The sequence below is a fragment of the Silene latifolia genome, unplaced genomic scaffold, assembly GCF_048544455.1.
Source record: "Silene latifolia isolate original U9 population unplaced genomic scaffold, ASM4854445v1 scaffold_106, whole genome shotgun sequence".
NCBI classification, from domain to species: Eukaryota; Viridiplantae; Streptophyta; class Magnoliopsida; order Caryophyllales; family Caryophyllaceae; genus Silene; species Silene latifolia.
Genome location: NW_027413125.1, coordinates 694,720 through 711,328, shown reverse-complemented (window position 1 = coordinate 711,328; position 16,609 = coordinate 694,720). Strand labels below are relative to the sequence as shown.

Here is a 16,609-nt window from a genome sequence, read left to right as displayed (position 1 = left end):
TCCATTGTCACACCACCCTATCCTTTCAAGTACCAAGAGTTCAAGCCCAAAGGTGTTGAAGCAAGCAAAGATTATATGACTCTTCTTATGCAAGAGATGCACAAGCAAGCCTTCAAGGACCGGGAAGATGCTTACTTAGCCCAATATCCACCCCTCCTTCACTTAGCTAGGCAAGGACTACTTGACCCTTCATGTCCTTTGCCTAGTTGGGCGGATAGGGAAGTCTTCTTTCCGAGTGCATCTAGGGGTGAGTTTCCGGGTGATAATGAGGTTGTCGGTGATGAAGAGGTTGATGATAACATTAATGAAGAAGCTAGTGAAGAAGGAGAAGAGGATGATGAGCAAGGTGAACAACAAAGTGAAGAGGGAAGTGGTGATGAGTCCACTTCTAGTGAGGAAGATGATGATAGTGATGATATGATGGAAGATTAGCAAACTTTGGAGGCTCCTACCCTCTTGAGGTTTGTCTATTTCTCTCTTTGTTGTATTTTATTAATCTTGATCATTGTTGGAGTAGTCCTAGCACCATAAAGGACTAACACCTCGGCACCATTGAGGTGTTCTCATATTATTGTTCCCACCTTTAAAAATCCAAAATGACAAAATTAGTTTCATGCATTGCATAGTGTGTGCATGAACTACACCCAACCTTAGGACATTAGCAATAATGTCTAACTCGGTTTGGGGAAGTACATACATACACAACGGGAGGTAATATAAATTATCCTCTCCGTCATAAACAAAAACCATGCATCATGTAGTGTAGACTAGTGTAGCTTGCATTTAGTGTAGAAATCATGCATCATGTTTGCATAATTTCCCATCATTTTGGCCATTGAGGACAATGCCCATATTAGTGTGGGGATGGGGAATTCTAACCTAACTTTTATTCAAAAATCCAAAAAAATTGAAAAATTTCGAAAAAACAATAAAAATTTGAAAATTGAAAAACCAAAAACAAGTTCTTTTCCTTTGTAGTGTAGTGATGTATATATTATTGTATATATTGTGTTTGTTCTATCCTTGTTCACATTGATCGACTACGCCACATCCGAGACATGAGGATAGTGAAGACCGCATGATATGATCTTTCCAATCTCCTTTTTCCTTTTTATGTTAATGACTATGTGGCTTTATTTTTATTGATGCGGTATAACAATGTGAACTTAGGACTTGCATTTAGTTTATATGTCATATTAGTTGGTAGAATCACTTACATTAGGATGTATATAATAGTTGCATCATGGCATTTAGTTGCATTTAGATGAAATATTTTGAAAAGTGCCTAATTGAGAACTTTGACAAGAGCAACTAAGCCATTACAAATACTATTTCAACTTAAGACTTCGCCTACTAGAATGGTTGTAAAACACCCTAGATTGTGTAATACTAGTGTCTTTCGACCCATGACCCAAAGCCTAGTCTAGGGTTTGCATGTGAGTCACCTATCCAACCCCGTGATGCGATGTGGACTTGGTTAACTTGTCTAGGTGACCTTGATTGACCTTGTGGTACGGCAACCCAAAAATACTTTCTATCAATAAGTTTGAAGTGCTCATTTCAAAGATTTTGTATGTGGAAACATTTTATTGCCAAGGAAACCTCAAATGTTATGAAATGTTGAAATATTGAGAATTTTAGTTGTTTTGATGGAGGCGTACCACTTCGATGCGCTTTGGAGAGGGATCCATTGAATTGGGCCCCCACACGGTTGTGAATTCGACAGCCCAGAGACATAGTGACTATCACCCCAAAAAGCTATTGTCTAGAGGTTAACCGGTTGCCTAATAAGCGATTGGCGACAGCAAAAGACATTAGCACGGAAGGGACAAACCCCATCTCTAATTTTTGAAATGTGAAAGTTGAATGAGGTCAAATTTTGAATGCTAGTCATATCCACCCTTGTTTATAACGATTTGAGCATTTCATTCCCAAAAAGCCTTTTTGCCAAGCCACTTTGTCGAGCTTGGGACAATCCATGACCTTTACTTTTGTAGAGAACTCGAGACTTGTCATTTCATATGCTACTAGCATCATGGGGATCATCATTCCATAACAATCTGATCGCTCTTGATGAAAGTATTTGGAAATTGAGGACGAAAGTAGTCTAGTTTAACACCATTTGGAGGTGATTTAGTGCCATCCTCTTAGCCTTAATAATTTGTTGAACTAGTATTTGTGACGGAATATATGCTCTTAAATTTGTTCTCTTTTAGTTGCCTCCGCCACTTGATGAGGAAGTGGCTGTTCCTTTTGTATCCATTATTTGATTTTGTGTGCTTAATGTTTAGATGTGTCGCCATTTTGGCAAGACCCACCTTGCCTTGCAAGAAGGCATCCTACCTCATGGTTGTCTTGTTGTGAGTTGAAGGGGCGGAGTGAGACCCGCTACTTGTCTCATATCGGCTATGTTATTAGGTTAGTTTAAATAATGGTCCTAGTCTTTGTCACCTCTTTACTCGGGACGAGCAAAGGTTCGATTTGGGGATATTTGATGTGACCATAATTAGCGTATATTTAGTCCCCGAATTAGCCTTGTTCCTATGCTTTTTAGTGCATATTTGGGACATTTATTGTCTTTAGTTCTTTGTTTTGCATATTCTTTGAGGTTTTGTGTCCTTGGTAGGAAAGGAGTGCAAACCTTGCATTTTCATGGCAAAATGAGACTAAATTGATTGAATCCAATGACCAAGCATCAAGGAGAGACAAGATTAGAAGGCCTTTGTACATATTATAGTAGCTGGGCAATGATGAGGAAAGATCCTTGCATCCCCAAGAAAATCCCCAAGGATTTTATGAAGAAAATGGAAGAAAAGAAGAAGAAACAAGTCTGAGCAGCAACCCGTGCGGATTGTCCTGAAGACGCCCGTCCCCAGGACAACAATCCGTGCGTCTTCCATCAAAGACGCCCGGGCAGCAGCACCCAGAAGACGCCCGTCTTCTCCCAAAGACGCCCGGGCAGAGACACGGGAATCCGGCCGTCCCGTGCCTAAGACGCACGGATTCCAAGACAACGCAAATTCGTTTCTTCAAGCTTCAAGAAAGATGCCCTTCCTTCAGAAAATACCGGCGTTTCCCTAAGTAGGGACTTAATCGTCATTTAAGCCCTTAGTTAACCCTAATACATCCACCTAATTTCCACTATAAATACCCCATTAGTCTAATTAGAAGAGCATGTTCTTCTTATCAATTCTTAGAATAGTTAATATCAATCAAATCTCTCTTTAGTTTTGTAATCAACAATTAATCAAGTTTTAATACAAGTTTTATTTCCTTAATCTCTCTTTTGTTCATCCTTTATTTTGGGTAATTGAAGATTATTTGGGTTATTATTGGGAGATTGACAACCTCTCAATCAAGCATCAAGTACTTCTATTATTCTTTGCTTTATTATTGGAATCATTAGTAGGTATAATTCTCTTAATCCCTTTTTAATTATTGCTAATTACTTTCATTTGTTCATCATGTTTCACTTTGTTGGTATGATTGACAACCTTGCTAGCATGTTCAACATGATAATGAGTGAGTAGTTCCATAGCTAGGGTTAATGGGTAATTAGGGGAAACCAACATGGAGAATGATTCATGCTTAAATTAATATGCTTTCATGGTTTATTTGCTTGCTTGTTTTGATTTCAACTCATGCACATGTTATGTTTGATGAAATGCGAGCCTATGAATCCTTGCAATTTTTACCCATCACCTACCTTTTCAATGAGACTTGTAAGACATAAACCAACTCGAGTCTCATTAGACCATGCATGTTGTTGAGTAGGGAAGACTAAGTCGACTTGTAGGTGTTGTACAATCTAATCGATTCGGCTCCAGGACCCAAACTTTCCTAGGATTGTAAGATATAACCCAACTCAATCCATCACAACAATAATTGCTTGCTTATAATTTGAGAACATGTTTGTATGATCAATTCCCATGAATCCCCTATGACCCCATGACACCCTAGTGCTTTTTATCAATTGTTTACAACCCTTTCAATTCATCTTGCTTATTTACTTTCATTGCTATTTAGTTTAGTGACCTTCTACATCAACTCAAATTGTGACACCCCTAAGACACCACTAGTCTCAATAGAAATCTCATCTCAATTCCCGTCCCTTGGGATCCGACCTTTACTTGCCTCTTTACTAATTGTAGAGTTGTTTGTGAAGCTATAAATTGTGTTTTGGTCTAGGTGCTTCCAACGACAATTGTTCCGAAAAATAGAATATAGCTCCGAGTTCGACCAAAAATGGCGCCGTTACCGGGGACGGTGTTATCTTGATTTAGATTTTCTTATATTGTTATTAGTTGTGTCTTTCTTTGCCTTGAGGAAGTAAAACTCCTCAAGGTTTGTTCTAATTGTTTTCGAGTTGTTTGATATTTTGCATGTCTAGAAGGTCACAAGGTGATTTGTTACCTTTTGATCGTGAAATTGAAAGAACTTTGACAACCAATAGAAGACTTGCTAGGAGAAATTTGAGAGGTATTAGTGAGGTTGTAGATATTCAACCAACTATTGAGTTCATCAACCCTTTTGCAAGAGAAGGTGAGGAGAACCCAACACACAATACAACACAAAATCAACGCACAATGCCTAAGTTTTCATCACATTCCGTACCCACCGAGGAGAACCTACCCAATGGTACTCCCACACCACAACATCTAACCGGAAATTTCATTGCCAAATCCGCATTTATCCAATTAGTCGAAAGGAGCCAATTTGGGGGGATGCCTAGTGAAGACCCTCACTCTCATATGGAGACCTTTTGTGACTATTGTGATGCGATTTCTCAAACCGGTGTAACTCAAGACCAAATTCGATGGGTCTTATTTCCTTTTTCTCTAATTGGCACCGCGAAACAATGGTTGAAGGGCCTTGATAAGGCCACTCTCGGAATTGATTCTTGGAAAAAGTTGGCTCTAGCTTTCTACAAAAAATTCTACCCACCGGAAAAGACTAACATGCTAAGAGCTCAAATTACGGGTTTTAAGCAAAGGGATGAAGAATCTTTGTTTGAAGCTTGGGAGCGGTTCAAAGGAATTTGTCGCTCATGTCCTCACCATGGACTTAGCGAGTGGTTCTTGGTACAACAATTTTGGAACGGTCTATATGAAGATTCAAGGAACATTCTCAACATGGGATCAAATGGAATGTTCACCGAAGTTGATGACAATCAAACTTGGAACAAAATTGAAGAAATGACGGTCCATAACTCACAATATAGTAGACCTCGCAAGGCTACTAGAGGAGGAAAGCATGAAGTGGACTCCGTTACTCAATTGGGTGCTCAACTTAGTGGTGCTCACATTGATACCATTAATTTGAAGTTTGAAAAAGCTATGGCTAGACTTGAAGAAGCCTCAAAATCACCAAAGCATCATGTTAATGCCATGACGGTATCCTCATCAATCCCAAGTGGGATATGTGAGAATTGTGGAACTTTGGGACATGACTCAAGTGAATGTAGGGGAACAAATGAACAAGTGAATGTTTTCCAAGCATACAAGAGTGGTACCCCTTATTCCAACTATTACAATGAAAACACCAAATTCCATCCAAATCTCTCATACAAAAGCCAAAATGTTCAAAACCCTCAAACAACATACACCCCACCTCCCATGAGAAACCAAAATCAAAGACCCTTTTACAACCAAAACCAAGGTTACCAAAATCAAAATCCACACAATCAACAAAATGACCAAGGTTTTGATGTTCAAAAAGCGGTCCTTCAAATGCAAAAGAATCAACAAGAATTTTTCACTCAAATGCAAAAAGATAGTCAAGCAAAGGAAACCACCATCAACAACATCCTAGCTCACACCAAAATGTTGGAAACCCAATTAACTCAACTAGCATCTTCAAGCTCACAAAGACAAAAGGGGCAATTACCACCTCAAAGTAATCCCCCAAGACATGAAACGGTTAGTGCCATTCACTTGAGAAGTGGTACAAGGTATGGAGCACCGAAGAAGCAAGTTGAGGATGAAGTTGTGGAAGCTAGTGATAAGGAAGAAATTGTGCAAAACTCCAAAGATGGAGAATCATCAAAAGAAAAAATTTCAAAGAAAAATGAAGACAAGGTCAAGGAGAAGGAGCCCATTGTGATTAGACTTCCTTTTCCAAGTCGTCAAGCCAAGCCTAAATTTGATGACCAACTTGGAAAGTTTATGGAAATTGTGAAGAATTTAGAAGTCTCAATTCCTTTCACGGAATTAATCAATCACGTGCCGGCCTATGCGAAATACATGAAAGACATCCTCACAAAGAAGAAGTCGATCCGGAAGCTTGAGACTATCGCCTTCACTAAGGTGAGTAGTGCAATACTTCAAGGGAGTTCACCTCCAAAACTCAAGGATCCGGGAAGCTTCTCAATACCGTGTACCATTGGCGACACCACGATCAACAAAGCCTTATGTGATCTAGGGACTAGTGTGAGGGTTATGCCGTACTCGGTGAGTAAAAGGTTGGGGATGGGAGAGCTTAAATGCACCAATATCACACTCCAAATGGCCGATAGATCGACGAAGACACCATTATATGGGAAGATGTTCCGTCATTTAATTGGGAAATTTTTCATCCCTAGGACTTTGTCATTGTTGATATGGAAGAAGATTCCAACATTCCAATCATTTTAGGAAGACCTTTCTTACACACCGCGGGTGCGGTGATTGATGTGAAACATGGAGAGCTCACTCTAGAAGTGGGAGATGAGAGTATAACTTTCAATCTTGACAAGACTATGAGAGGTCCCCGTTTACATGAACCATGTTTTATGATTGATCATTATAGCCGGAAGGATGATAGGAAGAAGTCGGAACTCCAATGGAAGAAAAAAATTGAAGATGCTCCATTCAAAGAGCAAGTGAATTGTAACAAAGAGAGCTTGCAAAGCTCACCAAAGTCAAGCAATGAAGAAGATGGCCTCATTGGCCAAAACAAGATAATAGGAGAGTTGTCTCTATCAACTCAAGAGATCTTTAGTGATCAAGTAGATGAAGTTTGTGGTCTTTGGGACGATGAGTTTGAAGGGATTTTCAATCCCTATATTAGTAATGCTATCGATCAAGACCGACAACAAGGGCAAAGATCTATTGAAGAACTTTATCACGACAATGAACAAGCTTTTGATTACTTTTTCAAGGTGTTGAGCAACATCAACAACACCTTGGACATGCCCCCTTGACATCTCATCAAGAATGAGAGTTTGGTGGATTCCTCCCTAAACCACCATTTGTAAATATTTCTAACACCCTAACTCGCATTTTAATTCTTAATTTGCATTTTTGTCATTTTTGGATTTTTTATGCCTTCATCAAGATAATTATCATATTTGAGAGAAGTGAGGGAGGGACTAATGATTTCAATTGATGTGTAGTGCTTTAGCTTAGTGTGGGGATAGCAATTGCCTAGGCTATTCATGCCTTAGTAGTGCCCCCACAATGAAGAACACGAGATTTTGAAGAATGAAAAAAATGACAAGGGATATGCAAGGTACACGGATGGAACTGAATCCGGGTAAAAGGGGTAGAACCCGAGCGGTTTCAAGAGAATCCGCCCGTCTTCAGACAATCCGGGCATATTGGGCTGAAGACGCCCGTCCTTCTAAGCTGAAATTTTTAAATTTTCTGACTGTCAACGAATCCGGGCGTCCTGCAGTAGAATCCGCCCGTCTTCATAAAGACGCCTGTCCTTAAAGAGAAGACGCCTGTCTTTTGGCTGAGAAAAAACAAGAAAAATCCCTGGAAAGGAATCCGCCCGTCTTCTCTGAAAGACACCCGTCCCGTGTATTCAAATCCGCCCATCTTTGCTGCAATCCGCCCGTCTTTAGGCCAGAATTTCCCAACCCAGAACAGGCAGAATCCAGGCGTCCCGAAGGAAAGCCGCTCGTCTTCCCCCTGCATTTCAAATTTTTCGGGTTTATTATAAACCCCATCCCACATTCATTTCCTCATTCCTTCATTCAAAACACTACCCATAAACCCCATAACTCCAAAATCCTCATCCTCTCCATCACAAAAACAAGATTCCTCAACAACATGCACCAAAATCAAATCAAAACATCCTTTTAACAACAAATTAATCACTCCTCTTTCAACAACAATCAAAACCAAGCACAAAATCTTCAACCTTTGAGTCGATTTTTGAATTCATAAAGGCAAAGCCTTTCATCTTTAAATCGATTTGGGTACATTAGAAATTGAAGATTTTTTTACTCTTTTCTTGGTTTATTCATCAATGGCAAAGACAAAGGGAGCAACAAAAGCAACAAAGGCAAAGGCACCAAAGGCAAAGGCACTCTCATCAAGACAAAAGAGTCTTCAAGCAAAGAAAGCATTGGCTATGGTGGTAGCTAGCCCAAACTTGGAGGTGCAACAACAACAACAACCTCCCATGGAAGCAACAACATCTACTACTCCGGAAATTGCTCAACTTTCGAATTATCCGGAGGTAATTTTCATTTCCAAATCCCATAGGGACACTTTTGCCAAGTTTGCTAGAAAATCATTTCTATCCACCAAGTTTATTTGTGAAGATGCCTTTGATAAGTTGGGTGTCCTTGAGCAAACTAGAGCCTTCTTTAAAGCCATGGGGTTGGAGAAATTGTTTACAACAAAAGAATTGACATAGCCCTCCCTTACCTTAGAATTTTTGAGTTCTTTGAAAGTTAACAAGGTTGAGACTATGGAAACCATCGAGTTTCGCCTAGCTAATGTTAGTAGGCGCATCTCCTTTGAGGAAATGGGTAAAGCTTTGGGTCTTAGTGATTCACCGAGTTATTTCAAGAATGTTGGCAAATATGACCCCGACCCTCTTTGGGAGGTGATTTCCGGAAGGAAATTTGAGAGCTTTCATGCTAGTCGCGCTCTATTAGTCCACCATCCGGGCATTAGAGTGTGGCACAAGGTTGTAGGGAACACCATCATTTCAAGAAAAGACACCAACCATTTCACCAAACTCGATTTTGTTCTTCTTGAGTCGGCCTTGAACATTGGAAGGGAATTCACCAAGCCTTTCAACTCTCTAAAACTTTTGGTGGATAGATGGCTAAACATTGATTGTGGGAAGCAAGGCACTACCGTTATTGTGAATGGAGGTCTAGTCACTCTTTTGGCTAAATACTTTGATCCTAACTTCAACAAGGATAGCAAGTATGAGGCAAAGAAGGGTGGTCATCTCATTGATATTGATACTATGATAAACAAGTACAAGTGGGTCTCTCATAACCCTCTTGACACCAAGTATGGGTGGCTCACTAGTGAGGCTAGATCTTTTACTTTGCCTTCGAAGATTTGTCGTTTAAGTGTCCACCGGACCAACTATCTCCTTCCCCTTTCAAAAGAGGCCGAATACATTATCCGACAACAAAAGGGTGAATTTGAAATGCCCTCCTCTTCCATTGTCACACCACCCTATCCTTTCAAGTACCAAGAGTTCAAGCCCAAAGGTGTTGAAGCAAGCAAAGATTATATGACTCTTCTTATGCAAGAGATGCACAAGTAAGCCTTCAAGGACCGGGAAGATGCTTACTTAGCCCAATATCCACCCCTCCTTCACTTAGCTAGGCAAGGACTACTTGACCCTTCATGTCCTTTGTCTAGTTAGGCGGATAGGGAAGTCTTCTTTCCGAATGCATCTAGGGGTGAGTTTCCGGGTGATAATGAGGTTGTCGGTGATGAAGAGGTTGATGATAACATTGATGAAGAAGCTAGTGAAGAAGGAGAAGAGGATGATGAGCAAGGTGAACAACAAAGTGAAGAGGGAAGTGGCGATGAGTCCACTTCTAGTGAGGAAGATGATGATAGTGATGATATGATGGAAGATTAGCAAACTTTGGAGGCTCCTACCCTCTTGAGGTTTGTCTATTTCTCTCTTTGTTATATTTTATTAATCTTGATCATTGTTGGAGTAGTCCTAGCACCATAAAGGACTAACACCTCGGCACCATTGAGGTGTTCTCATATTATTGTTCCCACCTATAAAAATCCAAAATGACAAAATTAGTTTCATGCATTGCATAGTGTGTGCATGAACTACACCCAACCTTAGGACATTAGCAATAATGTCTAACTCGGTTTGGGGAAGTACATACATACACAACGGGAGGTAATCTAAATTATCCTCTCCGTCATAAACAAAAACCATGCATCATGTAGTGTAGACTAGTGTAGCTTGCATTTAGTGTAGAAATCATGCATCATGTTTGCATAATTTCCCATCATTTTGGCCATTGAGGACAATGCCCATATTAGTGTGGGGATGGGGAATTCTAACCTAACTTTTATTCAAAAATCCAAAAAAATTGAAAAATTTCGAAAAAACCATAAAAATTTGAAAATTGAAAAACCAAAAACAAGTTCTTTTCCTTTGTAGTGTAGTGATGTATATATTATTGTATATATTGTGTTTGTTCTATCCTTGTTCACATTGATCGACTACGCCACATCCGAGACATGAGGATAGTGAAGACCGCATGATATGATCTTTCCAATCTCCTTTTTCCTTTTTATGTTAATGACTATGTGGCTTTATTTTGATTAATGCGGTATAACAATGTGAACTTAGGACTTGCATTTAGTTTATATGTCATATTAGTTGGTAGAATCACTTACATTAGGATGTATATATGTAACACCCCCATTTATTTAAGGGCCTGGACTAGGACTCCTCAGATAAAGAAGGGTGTTACCATCTCGGAAACCCGAGGCAGTAGATAACAAAGGAAAAATAAACAGTACTTTAAATAGAAAGTTATAAATGTTTACAACTCAAATGGAACATGTCTCAAAACTGAAAATAAGTCTGATAGCTAAACTGAAATAAAAGTGGGATAGCTCTAAGTCGGGTGATCCATGCTCGCTCCCACTGCCAAATTTGTATGTCTCAACAACCTGTCAATCTGCTCCCCAGTAAATGGATCATCACAGGCGTACACGAATACACAGGGTCAACCGCGAGGTTGAGTAGGTAATACAATTACTTAAACTATTCCCGTTCCCAAAATAGAAAGTTACTAAAAATAGAAACTTCTTAAAATGGAAAGTTTCCTCAAATGGAAACTTTCCCGATATAGCAGCTTTTCCATTTTAACAAACCCGACTCAAAACCCGTCTCTAATTATTTTAAATAACTCAGGAGTTAAATTAACTAACTAACTATGATAACTTAAATAATAAAGAAAATGAATCAAAACCGACTAAACAACACGCCCAACCCACGACTTCCATCTCAATATCGATTTCAAACTCCAATAACTCAATAACCATGGTCACTCTGGACCGTAAACAAAACTCGGCTCAAAGGCCCCATAACTCATAACTCAATACCAGTAACCAATTTCCATCTCAATTTCAATATCGATATTGTCAAAGGTTCAGAGAACCGTGCTCAACACTTAGAGTAAAACTCTAAGCTACTCACCCACTTACCAAAGCCAAAGATTATAACGATTCAAATAACGATAAAAGAAAATCCATTAATCCAATCTCAAGTCGAACGCATTGATCAAACCCATAAATTGCCAAATCCAACGTAGTTCATCTTGCTGCTTGTCAACATGCTAAACTATATGCACCAAGACTATTATATGTCTCGCACCAAACACACTCTATCATGTCCGAAATAAATTATACCAAACTTGGTATCCAACGTATGTCATTTAATTATTCCCCAACAATCATATTACTCTCTTGTAAACCGACTGCAATACGACTAAATTCCATGTCCTCTTTCGATATACAACAACTCAATTTTAATACCCTCGTCTTTAACCCATATCCAAATAGTTAACTCAACAGTATAAATAAAATAGTTATTATAATATATAGATCAAAACGATCATCATATTCCATCTTTAATAAACAAGTTATCACATAAAACATATAAAACAAACATAGATTCATACAACCCCGAACAATAATAAGATAATAGGATCGGTAAAATCGTGTTACCTTAAATATAGTGAAAACAAACTCGAATCATGCGCAGAGGCGCTTTAGAATGAGAACCCAAAACAACTTGAGAAAATTATGGAAGATGGTGTTTCAATGATGAGTTCAAGTCGATGATGATGCACAATAAACTCACGCAAATTAAGATAAGTATGTTTTATGAATTGATGAAAGTAGTTCTATTGGTAATTAAGAAAGACAGGAGATATGGAAAAGCAAGACTGGGTTTGGCGGCTCCGTTGTGAATTATCAATTGCAAGTTGACAAGTTAAAACAATGAGGGTTTTGTTTGTGTACAAGTCGTCTTAATATAAAATAAGAATTGACTAGAAATTGGAAGTCTTGGAATGCGAGCCTATGAATCCTTGCAATTTTTACCCATCACCTACCTTTTCAATGAGACTTGTAAGACATAAACCAACTCGAGTCTCATTAGACCATGCATGTTGTTGAGTAGGGAAGACTAAGTCGACTTGTAGGTGTTGTACAATCTAATCGATTCGGCTCCGGGACCCAAACTTTCCTAGGATTGTAAGATATAACCCAACTCAATCCATCACAACAATAATTGCTTGCTTATAATTTGAGAACATGTTTGTATGATCAATTCCCATGAATCCCCTATGACCCCATGACACCCTAGTGCTTTTTATCAATTGTTTACAACCCTTTCAATTCATCTTGCTTATTTACTTTCATTGCTATTTAGTTTAGTGACCTTCTACATCAACTCAAATTGTGACACCCCTAAGACACCACTAGTCTCAATAGAATTCTCATCTCAATTCCCGTCCCTTGGGATCCGACCTTTACTTGCCTCTTTACTAATTGTAGAGTTGTTTGTAAAGCTATAAATTGTGTTTTGGTCTAGGTGCTTCCAACGACAATTGTTCCGAAAAATAGAATATAGCTCCGAGTCCGACCAGAGTCACGAAGACTAATGAACAAGGACAAATAGTTCACACAACAAGTCACAAGGAATAATTGACAAGTACAATTGTTTAACACAACGAGTCGCAAGGATTAATGAACAAAGATAAATGGTTCACACAACGAGTCACATGGACTAATGCACAATTACAATTGTTTAACACAACGAGTCACAAGGGCTAATGAACAAGGATAAATGGCTCACACCATGAGTCACATGGACTAATGAACAAATACAATTGTTTAACACAACGAGTCACAAGGGCTAATGAACAAGGACAAATGGGTCACACAACGAGTCACATGGACTAATGAACAAGTACAATTGTTTAACACAACCACTCACAAGGACTAATGAACAAGGAGAAATGGTTTACACAACGAGTCACAAGGACTAATGAACAAGGACAAATGGTTCACAGAACGAGTCACATGGACTAATGAACAAGTACAATTGTTTAACACAACGAGTCACAAGGACTATTGAACAAGGACAAATGGTTCACACAACGAGTCACATGGACTACTGAACAAGTACAATTGTTTAACACAAGGAGTCACAAGAACTAATAAACAAGGACAAAAGGTTCACACAACGAGTCACATGGACTAATGGACAATTACAACTGTTTAACATAACGAGTCACGAAGACTAATGAACAAGGACAAATAGTTCTCACAACGAGTCAGAAGGACTAATTGACAAGTACAACTGTTTAACACAACGAGTCGCAAGGGCTAATGAACAAAGATAAATGGTTCACACAACGAGTCACATGGACTAATGCACAATTACAATTGTTTAACACAACGAGTCATAAGGGCTAACGAACAAGGACAAATGGCTCACACCACGAGTCACATGGACTAATGAACAAATACAATTGTTGAACACAACGAGTCACAAGGGCTAATGAACAAGGACAAATGATTCACACAACGAGTCACATGCACTAATGAACAAGTACAATTGTTTAACACAACCACTCACAAGGACGAATGAACAAGGATAAATGGTTTACACAATGAGTCACAAGGACTACTGAACAAGGACAAATGGTTCACACAACGAGTCACATGGACTAATGAACAAGTAAAATTGTTAAACACAACGAGTCACAAGGACTAATGAACAAGGACAAATGGTTCACACAACGAGTCAGATGGACTAATGAACAAGTAAAATTGTTTAACACAACGACTCACAAGGACTAATGAAAAAGGATAAATGGTTTTCACAACGAGTCACAAGGACTAATGAACAAGGACAAATGGTTACCACAATGAGTCACATGGCCTAATGAACAAGTACAATTGTTTAACACAACGAGACGCAAGGACTAATGAACAAGGACAAATAGTTCACACAACGAGTCACTTGGACTAATGAACAAGTAAAATTGTTTAACACAACGAGTCACAAGGGCTACTGAAAAAGGATAAATGGTTTACACAACGAGTCACAAGGACTAATGAACAAGGACAAATGGTTACCACAACGAGTCACATGGACTAATGAACAAGTACAATTGTTTAACACAACGAAAGATAAATGGTTCACACAACGAGTCACATGGACTAATGCACAATTACAATTGTTTAACACAATGAGTCACAAGGGCTAATGAACAAGGACAAATGGCTCACACCACGAGTCACATGGACTAATGAACAAATACAATTGTTTAACACAACGAGTCACAAGGGCTAATGGACAAGGACGAATGGTTCACACGACGAGTCACATTGACTAATGAACAAGTACAATTGTTTAACATAACCACTCACAAGGACTAATGAACAAGGATAAATGGTTTACACAGCGAGTCACAAGGACTAATGAACAAGGACAAATGAACGAGTCACATGGACTAATGAACAAGGACTAATGAACAAAGATAAATGGTTCACACAACGAGTCACATGGACTAATGAACAAGGACTAATGAATGAGTCACAAGGACTAATGAACAAGGACTAATGGTTCACACAACGAGTCACATGGACTAATGAACAATTACAATTGCTTAACATAACGAGTCACGAAGACTAATGAACAAGGACAAATGGTTCATGCTACAAATTTTGTTGCATTGTGATTCATTTTTAAGCCAAAAGAAACAGTCCAAGGAATGGTTCACAATTGAATGCATTTCATCGCTTTTTGAAGTGTCATTACAGCAAACCTAACTTCCAAGCTCTATATCTCAAGTTTTACTCACGCAAATATGATGATTCTTATGTCATTGTAAAGTTTGGGATCTTAGGCAAACCATGGATTTTGAATCACCTCCATATCAAGTCTAAAGCTTGAGTTATGGCTGATGCAAACAGACTACGCATTATTGGACAGCCCATGACCTATGTGAACTAAACGTTGAATAACTCACAAGTTACTCCTTGTTTTAGGGTTATTCTTTTTGGAGGTGAAGGTTAACTTCATTAGCTTTCCAATGAGCTATCATAGGCCTTAACATTCATCCGGAGCTAATAGATATGGCTTCTAAAAGATGCATCTGAATTCCTGAGTTGTTCTCTAACCCGGTTTTGATCCGTCTTCTGTTTTGAGGTCCAGGAGCTTTGCAAATGCCAAAGTCATGAAACCAAAGCCTAGAATGGATAATTTAGAGAGTTTGGAGCAACTTTATCTAGGGTCATTGGTCCTAAAAATGCAGCATTAAAGAAGTAGCTTAAGGACACATTATGTCTATCAGAAATTGGGCTGTTTTAGAGAATGGGTGAAATGTTGCTTTCAACTTCCTTCTTTTGGCTAAACAAGAGCTGGGCACGACTTGGGACCCTTCAACAAGGTCTTACACATCTAAATTGACCTTATGCAAGCAAACAAAACTCAATTTTGCTTTATTACTTTATGCTTTATTGTTTTCTAGTCTTTATATTCAGTTTGTGTAAGATAAAATAGCTGTTATTTTGTGCTTTTGTAAGGCCCTTTCGTGGCCCTTAGATGTATGTATGATGGATGGACAAGATTGTATTGCTTGGTCTATATAAACCAAGCAAACCTAATGAGAAAATCAGATTATGTTGAGTTAAAATTATGAGTTTGAAAACTGAGTTTTCTACTTCTTTTCTTCTTGCTTAGTGCAGAAAACCTCTCATTACGTAGTGTTTGAGGTGGAATTAACTCTTGCTTCGTGATCTTGAGCTTAATTCCAAGGCTTAAACCTGCTTCGTGATCTAGTTTAAGTCATATCCCTGTTACTTGTTCTTGTTTCGTGTCAAAACAGCCCCAAAGTTTCTGTTTTTGTTACCTTAAGTCATTGTGGAAATTGTTATTTAAATGTTTAGTTCATAAGCATTTAAATTACAAACCTATTTTCCATTGTTGTCAATCGTTTCTGTAACACCCCGTATTTTATTAAGTTGGATAAAATTCTTTTAATTGCTATTTTGAATTTAATTACATCATTTAACGATTTATATATATATATGCTTAGCTAATTAATTAATTTCATCATAATTCGATACGTTAATTTTAATAATTATTAATAAGTTTATTTGAAGTTAGTTCGAGTTTATTTATTTAATAATTTCCGTTTCTTTACGAGTCCTTATGAAAGTTGTTTTAAGTGAACCCGAGATGGATTTTGGGAACAAAACCGTCCAATTAGCTATTTTGAGCTTATTTCACTAAATTAGCATTTTTTATTAATATCCGTTAGTTTTGTAAAAATCGCTAATAATTCCGATTCAAGCTGATATTGTATTATTTA

The 16,609-nt window shown here is 38.4% G+C and overlaps 1 non-coding gene across 1 annotated transcript; it reads right to left on the bottom strand.

The window, feature by feature from the left end:
• Window positions 1-4,958: 4,958 nt before the first annotated feature.
• LOC141637427 (small nucleolar RNA R71) lies at window positions 4,959-5,065 on the bottom strand. Its single transcript, XR_012541789.1, has one exon. It is a non-coding gene; the product is annotated as a small nucleolar RNA R71 (small nucleolar RNA).
• Between the last annotated feature and the right edge of the window lie 11,544 nt (window positions 5,066-16,609).